Below are 21,279 nucleotides of genomic sequence, written 5' to 3'. Positions count from 1 at the left end.
TGAGCAAGGACCGGCAAGACTCCACAAATCTGTCTGCTCGCGACGGGGCAAGTCTCGCCAATGCTCCACATCCAGAGATGGAGGAAGGCAGTACACGGTCCGACGTCCAGAAACTGGAGCCTGACTGCTCAACTGTCAAGAGACTGAGCAAAGCTCGACGTCCAGAGACGGAGCAAGGCCCGGCAAGACTCAACAAGCCTGACATCCAGCGACGGGGCAAGGCTTGCAAAGGCTCAACATGCAGAAAGGTTAAATTAGGCCTTACCTGCTAATTTGCTTTCCTTTACTCCCTCCGGACCGGCCCAGAATGTGACTGATGGGTTGTGCACGCCTTCCAGCAGGTGGAGACTGAGAAAAGACTGTGACTCTAGAGAGAGGGTATGATACATACCTGTAGCAGTTGTTCTCCGAGGACAGCAGGCTGATTGTTCTCACGACTGGGTGACGTCCGCGGCAGCCCCCACCAACCGGAAAGAAGCTTCGCGGGACGGTCGGCACGCAGGGCACGCCCACCGCGCATGCGCGGCCGTCTTCCCGCCCGTGCGCGACCGCTCCCGCCAGTTGAATGACTAGCAAAAGATGAAACACACAACTCCAAAGGGGAGGAGGGAGGGTAGGTGAGAACAATCAGCCTGCTGTCCTCGGAGAACAACTGCTACAGGTATGTATCATACCCTTTCTCCGAGGACAAGCAGGCTGCTTGTTCTCACGACTGGGGTATCCCTAGCTCTCAGGCTCACTCAAAACAAGAACCCAGGTCAATGGAACCTCGCAACGGCGAGGAAACAACAGGAATTGACCTACGAAGAACAACTAACTGAGAGTGCAGCCTGACCAGAATAAATTCGGGTCCTGGAGGGTGGAGTTGGATTTACACCCCAAACAGATTCTGCAGCACCGACTGCCCGAACCGACTGTCGCGTCGGGTATCCTGCTGGAGGCAGTAATGTGATGTGAATGTGTGGACAGATGACCACGTCGCAGCCTTGCAAATCTCTTCAATAGTGGCTGACTTCAAGTGGGCCACTGACGCTGCCATGGCTCTGACACTATGAGCCGTGACATGACCCTCAAGAGTCAGCCCAGCCTGGGCGTAAGTGAAGGAAATGCAATCTGCTAGCCAATTGGAGATGGTGCGTTTCCCGACAGCGACCCCTAGCCTGTTAGGGTCGAAAGAAATAAACAATTGGGCGGACTGTCTGTTGGGCTGTGTCCGCTCCAAGTAGAAGGCCAATGCTCTCTTGCAGTCCAATGTGTGCAACTGACGTTCAGCAGGGCGGGTATGCGGCCTGGGGAAGAATGTTGGCAAGACAATTGACTGGTTAAGATGGAACTCCGACACCACCTTCGGCAGGAACTTTGGGTGAGTGCGGAGCACTACTCTGTTGTGATGAAATTTAGTATATGGAGCATGAGCTACTAGGGCTTGAAGCTCACTGACCCTACGAGCTGAAGTAACTGCCACCAAGAAAATGACCTTCCAGGTCAAGTACTTCAGATGGCAGGAATTCAGTGGCTCAAAAGGAGGTTTCATCAGCTGGGTGAGGACGACGTTGAGATCCCATGACACAGTAGGAGGCTTGATAGGGGGCTTTGACAAAAACAAGCCTCTCATGAATCGAACGACTAAAGGCTCTCCAGAGATGGCTTTACCTTCCACACGATAATGGTAAGCACTAATCGCACTAAGGTGATTCCTTACTGAGTTGGTCTTGAGGCCAGACTCTGATAAGTGCAGAAGGTATTCAAGCAGGTTCTGTGCAGGGCAAGAACGAGGTTCTAGGGCCTTGCTCTCACACCACACGACAAACCTCCTCCACTTGAAAAAGTAACTCTTTTTAGTGGAATCCTTCCTAGAGGCAAGCAAGACCCGGGAGACACCCTCAGACAGACCCAACGCAGCGAAGTCTACGCCCTCAACATCCAGGCCGTGAGAGCCAGGGATTGAAGGTTGGGGTGCAGCAACGCTCCGTCGTTCTGCGAAATGAGAGTCGGAAAACACTCCAATCTCCACGGTTCTTCTGAGGACAACTCCAGAAGAAGAGGGAACCAGATCTGACGGGGCCAAAAGGGCGCTATCAGAATCATGGTGCCGCGGTCTTGCTTGAGCTTCAGTAAGGTCTTCCCCACCAAAGGTATGGGAGGATAAGCATACAGGAGGCCGGTCCCCAATGAAGGAGAAAGGCATCTGACGCTAGCCTGCCGTGTGTCTGAAGTCTGGAACAGAACAGAGGCAGCTTGTGGTTGGTCTGAGAGGCGAAAAGATCCACCGAGGGGGTGCCCCACTCTCGGAAGATCTTGCGTACCACTCTGGAATGGAGCGACCACTCGTGCGGTTGCATGACTCTGCTCAGTCTGTCGGCCAGACTGTTGTTTACGCCTGCCAGGTACGTGGCTTGGAGAAGCATGCCGAACCGACACGCCCAACGCCACATACCGACGGCTTCCTGACACAGGGGGCGAGATCCGGTGCCCCCCTGCTTGTTGACGTAATACATTGCAACCTGATTGTCTGTCCGAATTTGGATAATTTGGCAGGACAGCCGATCTCTGAAAGCCTTCAGTGCGTTCCAGATCGCTCGGAGCTCCAGGAGGTTGATCTGCAGATCCTTTTCCTGGAGGGACCACAGACCCTGGGTGTGAAGCCCATCGACATGGGCTCCCCACCCCAGGCAAGATGCATCCGTCGTCAGCACTTTCGTGGGCTGCGGAATTTGGAATGGACGTCCCAGGGTCAAATTGGTCCGTATGGTCCACCAGAGCAGTGAAGTGCGGCAACTGGTGGAGAGGCGGATGACATCCTCTAGATTCCCGGTGGCTTGGAACCACTGGGAAGCTAGGGTCCATTGAGCAGATCTCATATGAAGACGAGCCATGGGAGTCACATGAACTGTGGAGGCCATATGACCCAGAAGTCTCAACATCTGCCGAGCTGTGATCTGCTGAGACGCTCTGGTCCGCGAAGCCAGGGCCAAGAGATTGGTGGCCCTCGCTTCGGGAAGGTAGGCCTGAGCCATCTGGGAATTCAGCAGCGCTCCTATGAATTCCAGAGACTGAGTTGGCTGGAGATGGGACTTTGGGTAATTTATCACAAACCCCAGCAGCTCCAGAAGTTGAATAGTGCACTGCATCGACCGGAGGGCTCCTGCCTCCGAGGTGTTCTTGACCAGCCAATCGTCGAGATAAGGGAACACGTGCACTCCCAGCTTGCGTAGGTAGGCCGCTACCACCACGAGGCACTTTGTAAACACTCGTGGGGCAGAGGCGAGCCCAAAGGGCAGCACACAATACTGAAAGTGCCGTGCGCCCAGGCGGAATCTGAGATACTGTCTGTGAGCTGGCAGTATCGGGATGTGAGTGTATGCGTCCTTTAAATCCAGGGAACATAGCCAATCGTTTTTCTGAATCATTGGCAGAAGGGTGCCCAAGGAAAGCATCCTGAACTTTTCTTTGACCAGGAATTTGTTCAGGCCTCTCAGGTCTAGGATGGGACGCATCCCCCCTGTTTTCTTTTCCACAAGGAAGTACCTGGAATAGAATCCCTGCCCTTCCTGCCCGGGTGGTACGGGCTCGACCGCATTGGCGCTGAGAAGGGCGGAGAGTTCCTCTGCAAGTACCTGCTTGTGATGGGAGCTGAAAGACTGAGCTCCCGGAGGACAATTTGGAGGCAGGGAGGCCAAATTCAGGGCGTATCCGTACCGCACTATTTGGAGAACCCACTGGTCGGAGGTTATGAGAGGCCACCTTTGGTGAAAAAATTTTAACCTCCCTCCGACCGGCAGGTCGTCCGGTACGGACACTTGTAGGGCGGCTATGTTCCCATGGATCCAGTCAAAAGCCCGTCCCCGGCTTTTGCTGTGGAGGCGCAGGGGGCTGCTTAGGCGCACGCTGTTGACGGGAACGAGCGCGCTGGGGCTGTCCCTGTGCCTGACGAGGCCTTCGGGCCGGCTGGTTGTACCTACGCTTCGCAAAAGAATAGGGTGCAGCCTGCCGGGCCCGGGAAAACACGCCCGCCCGCGGGGGCGGGTGCTGAAGGCGCCCGGTGGGAGAGCTTGTCGAGAGCGGTTTCCCGCTGATGCAGTTGGTCAACCATCTGCTCGACCTTCTCGCCAAAAATATTATCCCCCCGGCAAGGGACGTCAGCCAGTCTCTGCTGGGTGCGGTTGTCCAGGTCAGAGGCACGCAGCCATGAGAGCCTGCGCATCACTATACCTTGGGCCGCAGCACGAGATGCCACGTCACAGGTGTCAAAAATCCCCCTGGACAGGAACTTTCTGCACGCCTTCAGCTGCCTGACCACCTCCTGATAAGGCCTGGACTGCTCCGGCGGGAGCTTATCGACCAGGTCCGCCAGCTGTTGCACATTGGTCCGCATGTGGATGCTCATATAGAGCAGGTAAGATTGGATGCGGGTCACGAGCATGGAGGATTGGTAGGCCTTCCTCCCAAATGAGTCCAGAGTGCGAGACTCCCGCCCCGGGGGCGCCGAGGCGGTATCCCTCGAACTCCGTGCCCTCTTGAGAGCAGAATCCACGACCGCTGAGTCATGGGGCAACTGGGGCCGCATGAGCTCTGGGTCAGAGTGGATCCTGTACTGGGACTCTGCTTTCTTGGGAATGGTGGGGTTAGTTAGTGGTCGCACCCAGTTCCGAAGCAGCGTCTCCTTCAGGACATTGTGCAGCGGTACCGTGGAGGACTCTCTAGGTGGTGATGGATAGTCGAGGACCTCGAGCATCTCGGCCCTCGGCTCTTCCACAGAGACCACGGGAAAGGGAATGCTTATGGACATATCCCGCACAAAGGAGGCAAAGGAGAGACTCTCAGGAGGTGAGAGCTTCCTCTCCGGTGATGGCGTGGGGTCCGAGGGAAGGCCCGTAGACTCCTCTGAGGAGAAATATCTCGGGTCTTCCTCTTCCCCCCACGAGTCCTCATCCTCGGTATCGGACATTAGCTCATGTAGCTGAGTCCGGTACCGGGCCCGGCTCGACGTCGAGGCACCGAGGCCTCGGTGTCGTCGAGCGGTGGACTCCCGCGCCGGCGGGGACGGAGCTCCCTCCATCGACGTCGACGGGGACTCCACCTGCGTGGCGGTCGAGACCGGCACCGCAAGCGGCGGCGGTGTCGACAGCCCCGGCGCCGGGCTAGAGCTCGCCGGCGCCACAGTCATCGGCGCCGGGGGCGCAAGCACCCCCGACGCCGGCACAGCCTGGCGCATCAGCCCTTCCAGGATCCCCGGAAGGATGGCTCTGAGGCACTCGTCCAGGCCCGCTGCCGGGAAAGGCGGTGGGGCCGGTAAGGGTGTCGGTGCCAGAGGCTGCTGGGGGCCAGGAGACGGCACCGAGGTGCCGGAACCCCGACGCGTCGGTACCTCCACCACCGACGGAGATCTCTCCTCTCTACGATGACGCTTCGGCGTCGACTCCCCTTCAGGGTGCACCGAGGGCTCCCGGTGACGGCGCTTCTTGTCCTTTTTCCGGTGCACGTCACCGGCGCCGGAGGGCATGGAGGAGGAGGAGGTCGATCCCCCTCGGTCTCGAGGTACCGGGTCCGACAGGGTTCGGTCCCGTGGCTCACGAGCTGAGGGAGTGACCGGGGCCGACAGCCCACGCGGCCTCTCAACCCCACTCTCACCGGCGGACCGGCGGGCCGACGGGACCTGTTCTCCTGGGGTCGCTGCCATCGGTGCCGATGTCTCGGGCATCGATACCGGTACCGAAGATCCGGCCTTCGATACCGATGCCGTCGAGGTCGACGTCGAGGGGCCGGCGCAAGTTCCAAAAAGACGGTCCCGCAGAACTTGCCTCGCAACCTGAGTCCGTTTCCGGAGACCGAGACACAGCGCACACGACTTGAGATTGTGCTCCGGCCCGAGGCACTGGAGGCACCAAGCGTGGGTGTCGGTCTGCGAGATCGGCCGGCCGCAGCGACCACACTTTTTAAATCCACTCGGGACCTTCGAGGACATCGACGGAAAAATCGCGTCGGCGAAGTCAAAGTCGGCAATGGTGGCTAAAATCACACCACGAAAAAACTAGCCGACCGAGCGGCCACTAGGCCGCAACGAGGCGTCCCCGCTGGAAGCGAGGGAAAAGGGGAGCGCGTGCTCCACACGCGCAGTCTTTTTTCTTTTTTTTTTTTTTTTGTAACAGAGAAATACTAAAAGGAAATTAAACGAAGCGCGATCCGCGTATACGCGATCGCAAGAATCCGGCGGCTGAAGTAGAGAGAGCGGCAAAGTACGACTCTCTCCAGGCGCGGAAAGAAAGGAACTGGCGGGAGCGGTCGCGCACGGGCGGGAAGACGGCCGCGCATGCGCGGTGGGCGTGCCCTGCGTGCCGACCGTCCCGCGAAGCTTCTTTCCGGTTGGTGGGGGCTGCCGCGGACGTCACCCAGTCGTGAGAACAAGCAGCCTGCTTGTCCTCGGAGAACCAATAAGAGCCCTTGCCAGACAGAGAAAGATCCAGTAATAGAGTACCAAAGCAGAAGAAAGAAAAAACACCAAACATCTGTGCATCCAAAAACCTTATCAGCCGCCGGCACCTTGCCAACCAAGGGTGAGTGCCTGAAACAAACAGCCAAAGTTTGGACAGTATTGTTTCTACAACTTTTACGTGCCTTATTATTCATTTTGAGTGCCTGAAACAAACAGCCAAAGATTGGACAGTATTGTTTCTACAACTTTATATGTGTGCCTTCTTATGCAGTATTCATTGAAACATATTAGAGAAGTAAACTAGCAACACAGCTCCAAACAACCAAACAATGAACCAACCAACCCTTGAAAAAACAAATCCGATATCTGCAGGGAGGGATCTGGGCCGGTCCGGAGGGAGTAAAGGAAAGCAAATTAGCAGGTAAGGCCTAATTTAACCTTCCTTAGCCTCCCTCCGGACCGGCCCAGAATGTGAGCAGTACCATTATGGGAGGGACCCTAGCAGCCCCGCCGACAACACGCGCTCGCCAAAAGCCACCCGTCGACGACTGAGAACATCCAAACTGTAGTGCTTAGAGAATGAATGCAAGGACGACCAGGTAGCCGCCCTACAAATGTCCTCTGGAGGTACCAGACAACGCTCCGCCCACGAAGCTGCCTGACCTCTCGTCGAATGAGCTTTAACATGCTCTGGAACGGATTTCCCAGAAAGCAGATAGGCTGAAGCAATCATTTCCTTGAGCCACCGAGAAATTGTAGGCTTAGATGCCATCAGCCCCTTACGCGCACCTCCAATCAAAAGGAACAACCGATCCGATCTGCGAAATTCATCTGTAGACTTAATATAGTGCTTCAAGACCCGCTTGACATCCAAGCACTTCAATCTCCGCTGTTCCTCCGCACCGGAGAAAGAACCCAACACTGGCAAAACCACCGGTTGAGAAACATGAAACCGAGATACCATCTTGGGAAGAAAGGATGGAACCGGTCGTAACACTACACAATCGGAACAGAACTCCAAAAATGGAGATCTACACGACAACGCCTGTAACTCAGAAACTTGCCTGGCCGAAGCAACGGCCACCAAAAACACGGTCTTAAGAGTCAAATCCTTTAAAGTACAAGATGTCAAAGGCTCAAAAGGAGGCTTGGTAAGAACCGAAAGCACTACATTCAGATCCTATGGAGGAAACGAACACTGAGAGGGAGGACGAAGAAGATTAACTCCCTTGAGAAAACGCACGACATCCGGATGACTGGCCAATGACTTCCCTTTGATGCGACCTCGAAAACACGTCAAAGCCGCAATCTGCACCTTAAGAGAAGACAAGGACAACCCCTTGTCAAACCCTCGCTGCAAAAAATCCAAAACCTGCGGCACTGTAGCCCGAAAAGGCGACAGACTACGCTCCGTACACCAACTCTCAAAAATCCTCCAAGTACGCACATAACTCAGAGAAGTGGAACGCCGCCGAGACCGCAGCATTGTAGCAATCACCGGTGCAGAGAGACCTCTTTTAGTCAACCTAGCCCTCTCAAGAGCCATGCCGTAAGACAGAATCGACCCGGATCCGGATGAACGACCGGACCCTGCGACAAGAGATCTTGCGTAACCGGAAGCTTGAAGGGAAGACTGGCCAGAAGACGTCGAAGGTCGGCATACCACGGCCTGCGGGGCCAATCCGGCGCCACCAGAATTAGGCGACCCTTGTGACTCTCTACCTTCTGAAGCAGACGCCCGATCAAAGGCCAAGGCGGAAATGCATACATCAGCCCATCCGGCCAGGATTGAAGAAGCGCGTCCACTACAATCGCTTTGGGATCTCTGCAACGACTGTAGAACAGAGGCAACTTTGCATTGGCCGCGGACGCCAATAGATCCATCTTGGGGACTCCCCAGCGATCTACCAACATCCGAAACGCCATGTCGCTGAGCGCCCACTCTCCGGGATCGAGCATGTGACGACTGAGAAAGTCTGCCTGAACGTTTAGCACCCCTGCTACATGAGCCGCTGAGAGAGCCACCAGATTGACTTCCGCCCACTTTAGAAGCAATGACGCTTCTCGCTCCAACGGAAGGCTCCTCGTCCCTCCTTGCCGATTGATGTACGACACCACTGTGGCATTGTCCGACATGACTCGCACCGCCCGACCAGTGAGCAGCGGAAGGAAACTCCAAAGCGCCAGACGGATTGCCCTGGTTTCCAACAAGTTGATCGAACACCTGGACTCCGGAAGGGACCACAGACCTTGAGCCACCTTCCCCTGACAATGAGCTCCCCAGCCTTGAAGACTGGCATCCGTCGTTACCACTATCCAGTCGGGCTGATCCAGAGGCATACCTTTGGCCAAGTTGACCTCCTGAAGCCACCACCGCAGACTGGCTCTCACTGGCAACGACAGCGGCAGCCTGTGAAGAAGGGACCCGGTCTGGGATGACCATCTGGATAGGAAGGACCTCTGCAGGGGCCTCATGTGAGCTCTGGCCCAGGGTACAGTCTCTATTGTCGCCGCCATGAGCCCTAGCACCTGAAGGTAATCCCTTGCCGATGGACTGGGTTTCTGCAAGAAAAGCCAAATCTGAGATTGCAATTTCAGCACGCGAGCCGCCGGAAGAAACACACGGCCCTGCTGTGTATCGAAGAGGACCCCCAGATACTCTAAGGACTGAGAAGGCTGAAGACAACTCTTTTGCATATTGACTACCCAACCTAGATGCTGCAAAAACTCGACTAACCGAGCCGTGACCTGGACGCTCTCGTGGAATGACTTTGCCCGAATCAACCAGTCGTCCAAATAAGGATGGACTAAAATACCTTCTGCTCTGAGAGCTGCCGCGACAACTACCATGACCTTGGTAAAGGTGCGGGGAGCGGTCGCAAGCCGAAGGGAAGTGCTCGAAACTGAAAATGATGGCCCAGAATAGCAAACCGCAGAAACCGCTGATGAGCCGGGCGAATGGGAATATGAAAATAGGCTTCTGTAAGGTCTAGAGAAGTCAGAAACTCCCTGGCCCGCACCGCCACAATGACGGACCGAAGAGTTTCCATCCGAAACGAGGGGACTCAGAGCTCGGTTGACCGCTTTGACATCTAAAATCGGACGAAAGGAATCGTCCTTTTTGGGCACCAGAAAATAAATGGAATAACGGCCCTGTCCCCTCTCTACTGCCGGCACCGCAGAAATCGCTCGCAGCTCCAGCAACCTGCGAAGAGTAAGCCGGACCGCTGCGGCCTTGACGTGAGACCGGCAAGGTGATTGCAGGAAGGCATCTGACAAGGGACGCGCAAACTCTAAAGCGTACCCGTCTCGGATAACTTCTAAGACTCATTGATCTGAAGTAATATGGGCCCACCTCTCTTGAAACTGCGCCAACCGAGCGCCGACCTGGATGAGAGGCTGGACCCGCACACCTTCATTGATGAGTCCGGGAGGCGGAGGAGAAAGAACCCCCGGCCCCTCGACCTCCTCGACGACCTCCCCGAAAGGACTGAGTTCTTTGGGAGAATCTAGACCGAAGACCTTGAAAACCTCTGTTAGGACGAAAACGACGGAAATCACGACCTCTGCTACGAGCTGAGAACTGCCCGCGCCCCGAACCTCTAGAGCGATCCTCCGGCAACCGCGGAACTTTAGCTTCCCCTATGCTACTTACCAATTTATCCAACTCCAGACCAAACAAAAAGGAACCCTTAAAGGGAAACTTAGAAAGCTTAGACTTGGAGGCCGCATCCACTGACCAACCATGCAGCCACAGAGTACAGCGAGCAGCCACTGAGAAAGCCATAGACTTTGAAAAGGCCCGCAACAAATCATACATAGCATCCGCCAAAAAAGCTGAAGCCATCTCCAGCTTAGCCACGTCATGATCAATAGCGGCAAGATCATCCGAAGAACGGTCTAAAATCCTCTCGGACCACCGAACACTCGCCCTTGCGACCAGAGAACCACAAATAGCAGCCTGCACTGCTAGAGCTGAAACATCAAAGGCATTCTTCAGGAGGGTCTCAATCTGACGCTCCTGAGGATCCCGCAGAGCTGTGCCACCATCTACCGGCACCGTGTTACTCTTAGTCACCGCGGAGACAACTGCGTCCACTACAGGGGAACTTAAAAGCTCTTTATCGGAATCCGGAACCGGGTAAAGCCTGCTCATGGCCCTTGCAAGCCGAAAACCCGAGTCCGGACACTCCCACTGAGCCTGGACCACATCCCTAATGTCCTGATGCATGGGAAACGACCTACCAGGCCTGCGGACTCCTTTGATCAACAAGTCCACCTTCCTAGGCTCCGCCACAGCACTATCATCATCCTCAAAACGGAGAGTAGCAGAAACCTGGGAAATAAGCTCCTGAAGGTCATCCTTATGAAAGATTCTAACCACCGAGGGATCCTCTCCCACTGGAAGGGCTTCCTCTGTATCACCTGGATGAGAAAATTCCTCAGATAAATCCTCCTCAGGTAACCAAGAATCCTCTGCCAGGGTAGGGAACTCCTGCTCAGGCTCAAAGAAATTATCCTGCTCTGCCTGCCCACAAGGCTTAAAGCGTTTCACAGTCACAGAAGGAGCCTCCACAGAACTCCTTACTGGAGGTTCAGCAGGAGCAGCCTGCTGCAGTAAGAAAGCCTGATACATCTGAAGTACAAAGGCAGGAGGGAAACCAGCTGTCCCCTGAGATAGGACCATAGCTGGAGCAGCTGGCAGTGAAACCAGGGGATCCCGAGAAAGATCAGAGCGGGTCATATCCAAAATGGCGGACGTTCCCGCCAAAACCGTTAGCGAGGGAACGGGGGACACAATCGCCTTACCGCAACCTGAATCGGACCCCCCAGACGGCGGAACTACCGGCGCCGACGATACAGATGGTCCTGCACCCTGCTCCTGCAAAATGTCCACCGCAGTACAAACTTTACACACCCCACTCGAAGCGAGGCCCCGGCGCTGACAAACCGAACACCACCGCAACTTTTCCGACATTGCAAACAGCTGATGAGGTAAATAAAACTCCGGCGCAAAAACGAAAGTAAAATCGCTAACAGTGCTAAAGATAGAACCGGAGCTGTTCTGCTTGCTCAATCTCAATTAGAAAAAACAGCACCCTAACAGAAATCACAGACTCAAAGCCTGGATTGCTGTAGTTCCATTATCTTTATTGCTCCATTTATAGCAGCTGCCTCTCCCTTGCCTCAACAGTTCTTAAACAGAAAGAGCTGGAGGGAACTCACTTCAGTCAGACTGTTCCTGACAACAGTCTGCTATACAAAACAGCAGAAATAGGCACCAAATGCTGTTACTTCAGGGAGGTTTAGGGGGGAGGGACTCCTCGAGTGTGGCACCCCCAGGGCAAATAGAGGCCCCCACGGACCTCAGCCCCTAACAAGCAGGTTTTTTGTTTTTTTTTTGTAAAATGCACAGAATAATCTGAACCTTTCAGCAGAAAAATGAAATGATTCAAAATCACTAAGTCAGAATAGACCAGAAAAAAGGAATGAGACTGAAGGACTCACCACCTTCCACCTGCTGGAGACTGAGATTACTGGATCTTTCTCTGTCTGGCAAGGGCTCTTATTGGCTCTCTAGAGTCACAGTCTTTTCTCAGTCTCCACCTGCTGGAAGGCGTGCACAACCCATCAGTCACATTCTGGGCCGGTCCGGAGGGAGGCTAAGGAATGGAGCAATTGTCTACAAGGCTCCACGTCCAGAGATGAAAGAAGGCAGTACACGGCCCAAAACTCAAAGACTTGAGCGATATTAGACAGTGCTCAACGGTCAGAGACAAAGCTCAACGGCAGAGACAGAGCAATGCCCGTTAAGACTCAACAAGTCTGATGTCCAGAAACGGGGAAAGTCTTGCAAAGGCTCAATGTCCAAAGACAGATCAAGTCTCTACTAGGTGCCATGTCCAGAGATGGAGAAAGGCAAGACACGACTCAATGTCCAGAGACTGCAGCAAGACTAGCCAGTGCTCACTGGCTAGAAACGGAGCAGGGCTTGAAAAGTCTCAACATCCAGAGATGGAGTACAGCTCAAAGTCCAAAGACGGAGCAAGGCTGGACAACTCCCTCCATCCAGAAAACGGAGCAAGGCTCGCCCGTGCTCGACTCAGATAGATGGGACAAGGTACAAGCATGCTCAATGCCCAGAGGTGGGCCAAGGCTTGACCAGGATTGATGCCCAGAGACAGAGCAAAGCCCGCCAAGGTCCAACTCCGAGAGAGAGGACCAAGGGTGCCACACAGAGGCCGTGCATCCTCAGAGCAAAGCCCGACACGTAGAAGCAGAGTGCTAAAGGAAGCACAAATTGGAGCGAGGCTCACCACTTAAAAATAGGGCAAGGCTCCAAATGCAGAGATGGAGCCACACAGAGACAGAGCAATAGCACAGCCAGACTCTAGATCCAGAGACAGAGTCAGCCTCGCTGCCCACGATCGAGACAGGATCAATGAGCAGAGGCGGAGCAGCCTCAAGAGCAAATATGGCACAAGGCCCATCTGCCGAGATGGAAGAAAGCTCGATGTCCCTAGACAGCTGACCAGCGACAGAAACAGGCTAAAGGAGCAGAGCCCAAGCAAATTCCGGTATACCGACCAAGAAAGGAACCGAATACCAGAAACAGAGAACATCCCTGTGGCCATAGACAGAGCACTGCCCCAACAGACAGAGTAAGGCTCAACCAATATAGATGAAGCAGAGGCCATAGCGGACAAGGCCCAGTGGCCAGACACCTGGAGAATGAGCAGAGCCTCAGTATATGGAGAAGGAGCAGGACTCAACGTACAGTGATGGAACAAGGCTCGACACCTGGCAGTGGAGCAAGGCTCGACGTCCGGAGACGGAGCAAGGCTCCATGCACATGAGCGGAACAAGACTCCACACACAGGAGCTGAGCAAGGTTCCACATTGGAACAATGCTCAGAGGTGGAGCCAAATTAAAACTCAGTATGCAGGGAGGAAACAAGGTCCAACCCTCCCCCCCCCCCCCCCCCCCCCGAGACAGAGTTGAGTTGAAATGGTCCTAGGTGAAGAAAGCTCACAGCCATAAAGGAAGGAACACCTAGTGAAGAAGACAGGAGCCTAGACTGCCAGAGAACTGGTCACACAATACGAAGTGTAGCCCCGCAAAAAATAGAACCTGCCCTGAACAGAAGCAGGAGAAACATGCTGCTAACAAGGAGACTCCAAGTCAAAAATGCCATCTGCAAGTAGGGAGCGAAGCTTGTCCCAGGTCTCTGGGAGGAACGGCAGGAAACCAAGGGACTGGGGTCAACCAGCCCTGCAAACAAGAGAGAGAGAGAGGGCAATCTCATCTATGGAAAGAAAAAAACAGTACCATGGAAGGGGAAGAGAACCCAGCCCTCTGAGTAGAAGCCACCTGAAGCCCATGATCTGCACTCCACCCCCAGAACCAGCCACCCAGGGACTAACCGGATAGCAACCTCATCAAGAAGGTGTCCTGAAAACGCCTCCTAGCCGCCATCCCCAAACAATCAGCAGAAGGATTAAATAGACGAAAATCTGAGCCGGAAGACAGCTTGGCTGAGGAGCCTAGCTCATAGTCTACTCTGTGTGCCCACAGAAATCTCAGCCGAGAGACAGCACAAGTAGGAGCTACTGGGCAGGGAAAATGGAAGACAGAAAACAGTTTAAGGATACAAACACCAGCATCCGTCCCATCAACTACCAGGTAACTCAGGACAGGAACCAGAGTCACGACATCTGAGAGGGAATGGCGAACCCTTAAAGCACTAAAGGAGCTCTGAGGAGATCTAAGAGGATCAAGAACCCCCGAAAGCCCCTACATCAGACTCTGCCAGCCACCAAGTCATGGAAGCACAGCCTAGCCTCAGCCCGAGTGGCACCAGAACACCCCAGCAGGCACTCCTCACTACAAACTATAAGGACTCACAAGGGCTCCCACCAGGAGCTTCTCATGAAAGCAATTCCCCTGAGGGCTGAAAAGAAAACACACAGCCGTTTCAAGGGCTGCAGCCCCAGCCGTAGTCCAGAGAACCACAACACAACACAGAGTGTAGAGAATCTCAGAGCAGTGCAAAACTCGAGAGGACCTGAGCAAGGAAGGGGGTAGCCAGGTGACCAAAAACAAAAAGCTAAAGTTACCGAACACAAAGGAGGAGCGCCGCAGCCATCCTCTCAGGGTGCTCACCGGGTGGTTCTTTTTTTTTTTCCAACTGGACACAGCAAATAACAGGAGCCAAACGGCTAAGCATGGCGGCCCAGGCAAACAAGGAACTGCTGAACCTGGCATCTGGAAAAGGCGGCGCCGTAGATGAGCAGAGAAAACACCAAAGAGCCCTCCAGCTTAAACAGAAAAAGTCACAGACTGCGGCACGGTCCCGCAGCAGAACAGAAGTACTGATGCCCTCGCTTCCAAAAGATTGGCACAAGTGGGACGCTGAGGAGGCCCAGCTGCAACCACGACCCTAAAACGAGTCTCATGCTCTGAACAGAAAGCAATTCAAGATGGCGGACAGAAAGCAGAAGCAGAGGCCACCAAAATAAAACTACCAGCGCTGGACCTGACGAGAACTGTCAGGAGGCCCTCCTATTGTCACAGCCATAGCCCAACGAACCGGATCCGCAAAAAAGCTGACAAAGAGCAAACAGAGCAGAAAAAAACAAGCCGGCAGCTGCAGCAGCTAAAAGAACCCGACCGATGCAGCAGAGGAACAAATCAGGTATACCAACCTTAGGGACACAGAAAACAGCAGGACTGAAGATGCCAAACTGACAGTGTCAGCAGTTTTTTTTTTTTTTTTTTTTTTTTTAAGGCAAGAGGAAACAGAGCCATAAGCTATAGGAAAAGCACAGACCCACAAGAAGTCCACTGAGGTGGGAATGGGGGAGGGATCTGGCCCCACCAGGTGTACCCCCAACTGACCGGAAAGCCATGCCAAGCCCCCCCAGCTCAACTAAAACTGAGAGAACAGAATAGGAGCAAACACTGCATCAGAGCTGCACAGGAGATGTCCATCCACCTGCTGAGATAAGGTTAAGATGGCTGCACATGTCCACATATAGTAAAAGCCTCTGAAGTTCTTTCTATCTCCATCTGCTGGTAGAGGGACATTACCCACTCGTCTCTGGATTGATCTGTGGTACGTTATAACCATAATACTGTCCCTGATAAACAGAGGACTTCCAGTTTGTGACCATATGCATACACTATGAAGTTTCTTCTTTGTCCCAGTCTCATAAAATCACCACAAGCTATCAAGATTAGCTTAGAAAGAGACTCTGCTGGTTCTTCCTCACTCCAGCTGAGCTCATCACTAGGCTTCATCTTTTATATAAGACACCATCATCCTATATAATAATACTCACCTCCAACGTTCTATGAGCCTGGCTGCCTGTGTCTGTAACTTTACGCCGAAAACCCAGGGGACGTGATCAAGTTGGAATCTGTTTTGTGCGTGCGTCAGACGCACGAGCACAAACTGATTCAAACTTGATCACGTCATTCGTCGACACCGCGCAGCCAAGAAGAGGAGACTTCGGCTGGCAGGGGTTGGGGTCCCCCACCAGCACAGGTACGCGATGGCGGCAGGGGATGTTTGGCGGCAGGAAGGGGGGCTCAAGAGGGTCGCGACATGGGGGTCCAGGGGTCAGGAACTCCGAGGGGGGGGCCTGGAAATCGAAGGGAGGAAGGCAGGGAGGTGGGCTCTGCAAATCGGAGGGAGGGAGGCAGGGAGGTGGGGTCTGGAACTCGGATGGAGGGAGGGGGGTCTGGAATTTGGAGGAGGGGACGAGTGGGGAGGAGGGGGGGAATGCACCACCTGTACAAAAAATAAAAAATAAAAAAGGGGGGGGGGACTACCCTGGAACTCGGAGGGAGGGAGGGGGGGATGACCCTGGAACATGGAGGAAGGGGGGACACTGGAACTGGGTGGGAGGGAGGGATCCCAGGCAAACACACTCTCTCTCACACACACACACTCGCAAATTCACTCTCTCTCTCTCACACACAGTCACTCACACACACGCTCTCAAACATATACACTCCGAGGAAAACCTTGCTAGCGCCCGTTTCATTTGTGCCTGAAACAGGCCTTTTCTACTAGTTATACATTTAACTGTGAACACCTTAACCATTAATAACTATAATTCATTGCTATAAGTCACTAATCTTTAAGCTAGAATTACAACTGAGAAAACAAAATAGTCTGTAATGAGTAAGAGCACAAAAACACCAAAAAGTGGATGGTAGAGTATCCCAAAAAAAACAGTAATAACAATTCAATATTAAAAATGATCAAGTCCAGCTGGGTGCCCAGGAACTGCATTTCTCATCTCACATGTTGAAAGAAAGAACAGGCAAGTAGCTGAGCACAGATTCACACATCACATCTCTGATAAACATGATCCCGCACTCAGACTGATCCCTTCCCACGAAGGGGTGCAGACCAACCTTCAAATACTAAATTTTTTCAGAGCAAGCATCCAAGGAAGGCTCAGGGTGAGAACAAAAAGGAGGGACCTGGCCACCCGAGTATACACTCCAGATGTAGTAGAAAAACCCCCACGGGTCTTGCCTCGGCCAGCAAACATCCACAGTGGTGCACAGAGAAGACAGAAATATACCTAATTAAAAATTAAGAAGAATAAGTGAAGGAAGAGAGACTCAAGGGCTCACCACGTCTTCCACTTGCTGGAGACTGAGAATACTGAGACTTAAGGGTGCTGTGCTGAGCTCCTATTGGCTCTCTCAAGAAACATAGTTCTCAGTCTCCACCTGCTGGAAGGCATGCACAGCCCCATCAGCTCAGCTGGGCAGTCTAGAGGGGCACTAAAGAAATTAGTTTTATTATATTGGATATGCAGGTACTTTTTCTGTCCCTAGTGGGCTCAAAATCTAGGAATTGTACCTCGGGCAATGGAGGGTTAAGTGACTTGTCCAGAGAGTCAGAGGGAGCTGCAGTGGGAATTGAACCCAATTCCCCAGGTTCTCAATCCACTGCACTAACCACTAGTCTAGTCCTCCACTCCTCCCCTGTGGCAGCCTATGACCCGACCAGGATCATCTCACAGTTAGCTTACCAACCATGTATTTCAGGTACCATTATTGTATTAACCAAGGGGAATACATTTTAAAAATGGGGGGGGGGGGGGGGGGGGGTCACAGGACAAAATGGTGTACACAGCAAAAACTACTTCTGGCATCCCCAGGGCTGGTGCTAGACATGGAGCCCAGGGCTGGTGCTAGGGAGCGGTCCCCAAAGCTTGCTCGCAGACTGTTCCTCTTTCAACTTCAGGCAGGTTTGGGGCCAGAAGTGAAATGGGGGACTAGGGCAATTGCCATGCTTGCCCACCCCTAACACCAGCCCTGGGTACCCCCTTCCCTTTCAGGCTTGTGTACTCACAGATATAAAGCAACTCAAAAGGTCAGCATTGCTCCTCCCCCCCATGCTTACCCATTCCTTATTACAGTCCTGTGTTACACCTCTGTTGAAAGAATTGTTCTACTGACAATGACCACTTTAGAAAAACCAAACACCCAAAGCCTAATACACAAGATGTGCACTTTTTGCAGGACATATTTTCTCAGTCAGGCATGCACATGCAACTACATACTCAAACTATGTACCACACAGTCATATAGATACACATGCAAACCCATATATCACCCCAAGCACAGCTTCTTTGTAACCTGAAAGGAAGGCAAAGGAACCTTCTCTCCAACCATCTTATAAAATTCTAAATCAGCATTCACCCTTCCAAACATTTGTCTGTGAATTTATGTTGTCATGTTTGCATCTCTGACCTGGAGAGAAGGGGATGGGTAGTGTGGAGTGGTTAGAATAGCATGGTACGCAAATATTGTTTGGAATGATGAAGTAGTGTGGGTATAAAGAAGGTGTCTCTGCCTTTGAAAATTTAAAATGTATAAAGTTGGTCCACTAAAAAAAAGCTATCAACTTGTCTATTATCTTATTTGGAATGCATAATAAAATGGGGAAAAAAGCGTGACAATATCTAACCATTAGTTAGCACTGTGAAATGGGGGCCAAGATGGCAGAATGAAGCGAGTTTTGAGCCACAGCTCCACAACACCTCTTGCTTTATTTTTTTTTAATAATCTTGGTATAAATGGTCAGGTCCTGGACTGGTTTAGAGGTTTTCTGAAAAGTACAGCTTACCTAGTTAAGATGAATGGTTCCTTTTCAGACAAATGGTCTGCATTTTGTGGAGTTCCACAGGGGTCGCCGCTTTCCCCCACTCTAATGTGCTTATGTCCTCATTAGAATATGAACTTGAGGCTGCAGGTTTTTCAGGTGTTTATGTATGCAAATGACATCACAAGTTTAATCCCAGCCCCTGTTGACATTCCTTTAGTTCAATTAGATATCGAAAGATGTCGTTTTCCGATTGCCAATCGGATGATAAATTGCCTTAAACTGAATAGTGACAAAACAACATTTCTATTAATAGGTCACATGGAATCAACCTCGCAGAACTATACTTTTTCTATAAATAATATAAATTATAGATTGGAACCCTCTTTAAAGGTATTGGGTATCATATTAGATCAGTATTTGTCCTGGGAAATCCAATCAACAACTATGGCTAGAAAATGTTTTTTTGGGTAAAGCATATCAGACATATCATGAAATATGTCACAAGATAAAGCTTGAACTACAAGCATAAACTTAATTTTGGATAAACTGGATTACTGTAATATAATCTATTTGGGTTGTACAAGAAACACTGCGAAAGCTGCAGACTATATAAGACACCGCAATACAGTTAATATGTTCTTTTAAAAAAACTGATAGTTTCATTTTATAATATTTGAGTTCACTGGTTGCCAACAAAAGACAGAATAATTTTTAAAGTGTGCTGTTTTATTTATAAAATTGTACAAGGATATGCGCCAGTTTATGTTTTTCCTCTGGTTAAAGTTCTTGGTTCAGGAATCAACATTCGTAATGCTTTAAGACTATCATGTCCAATATTTAAGAGCTCATGGTCAAAACGCATTTTTTCCCTGTTTACTCTCTTATCACGCAGCTAAACATTGGAACTCTTTGTCAACATCAATTATATGTATAGCCTACTACCCTTTTCGTAGATTGGTTAAAGCAACTTTATTCAGAAAAATTATTAATTTGCTGTTTTTTATTTATTTTAATATTTTATTATTGTTGTTATTCCCAGCTTGTGCTTGTTGGTTAATTTGGCCATGATCCACTTCAAACTAATACTGGTGTGAACAAAATACAAATCCTTGGTAAATGTAATGTAATGAGACAGAACACTTCCTCTACTCATGCCTAAGAGAGACAAACAAGCTTACCCTGCCACTTCTGTGGTGCCTTTGAAGGGGCCCATGGGGGAAGGGGGGTTGCTTAACCACACCAAAGAATGCACTGGAACAGGAAGCCTTGCTGTAGTAGGTGTAGCAGGAGGTGAACTGCACCCCTTGACTGAGGCAGACATCTCATTCAGCCCAGACATGCTGAGTCCCCCTGCAATGTCAGTGGTAAAAGCTGCAATCCAGAAACTCTCAGCCTCCCCCTATGAGGGAACCTCAAATTTTAGCAGCAGAGTTGGACTTGGAAGTTGGAATGCAGACAGCTACCACACAGTTAGTGCAGAACAGAAATATCTTGGCAAGGTTGGTGAAACAGCTGAGTTGAGACAGGAGCAATTTAAATAACCAATGGACATTACAGCACTTAGTCTCTGCTTTCCTCTAAACCTTTTAACATTTTATTTTTATAGTCCACAATAAACGTGTGATTCAATGAGGATTACGTAACAAGAAGCTGGCTAAGCTGGGACATACAATATAAAACAATCATTACAATCACAACTTTAAAAAATATTAATCATCAGTTCCCTAAAAACATTTGAAACAGATGTTTTGAACAGACATCTCAAATGTAAATAACCCCGCACCTGTAGTATCAAAGGAGAAACCTCTTTACTTAATCCAGCTGTCTTAAAAGAAAGCAGGGAATCTACACATCTCAACCTTTCCTTACCCCTCATGGAAGGAAAACTAAACAAATTTATCAGTCAGGAAGACCTAGCAGAACTAAATAAAACAGCCTGCCAAATAAGAAGGTGCCAATCTATAAATGACCTTATATAACAAACAAAAAACAAAAAAAACCTTTAAAAAGATTCTGGCAGAGACTGGTAACCAATGAAACTTAGCATAATAAGCAGTTTTTGATGCAGGATCGGAGGTGATTTCAGTGTAGTGGGCACATAGTGCCGTGACAATTCTATTGTTTATGTATGTTTGTGCTTGATGTGATTTTATTGTATGTGTAATTGTACTCCGCTGTGGATAAGAACAGAATATAAATGGCAATAAATGAAATGAAAAAATGAAAAAAGAAAGTTGATCTGTCTTAAAGAGATTAACCTCAATGCCATATTTTGGGTTGTCTATAATTTTTTCAGTAATGACCAACAGCAGCTCAAGTAAAGCGAAGGTACTTATCTGTAGCAGGTATTCTCCGAGAACATCAGGCTGATTGTTCTCACATATTGGTCGGCGTAAGGTGCCCCCAGGAACGGAGATGTCCCAGCAAAATCTTTAAAAAAAAAAAAAAAACCACAACTCTGCAACACCCAGTAGGGTGTGGGATGGACGCACTGCGCATCGCCCGCGCGTGTCCATTCCCGCCTCAGTTAAATGAAAAGCAAATAAAGAATAAAACAATAAATCCAATGGGGAGGTGGGCGGGTTGGTAAGAACAATCAGCCTGCTGTCCTCGGAGAATACCTGCTACAGGTAAGTATCTTCGCTTTCTCCGAGGATAAGCAGGCTGCTTGTTCTCAGATGTGGGGTATCCCTAGCCCCCAGGCTCACTCAA

At 51.2% G+C, this 21,279-nt stretch overlaps 1 protein-coding gene across 1 annotated transcript in view; it reads right to left on the bottom strand.

The window, feature by feature from the left end:
* Positions 1-21,279, bottom strand: part of GSK3B (glycogen synthase kinase 3 beta) — a 362,942-nt gene that overhangs the window by 262,665 nt on the left and 78,998 nt on the right.

Source organism: Microcaecilia unicolor, chromosome 5, assembly GCF_901765095.1.
Source record: "Microcaecilia unicolor chromosome 5, aMicUni1.1, whole genome shotgun sequence".
In the NCBI taxonomy this organism is placed as follows: Eukaryota; Metazoa; Chordata; class Amphibia; order Gymnophiona; family Siphonopidae; genus Microcaecilia; species Microcaecilia unicolor.
The sequence above is the reverse complement of the archived record's forward strand: the minus strand, read 5'-3'. Positions and strand labels throughout refer to the sequence as shown.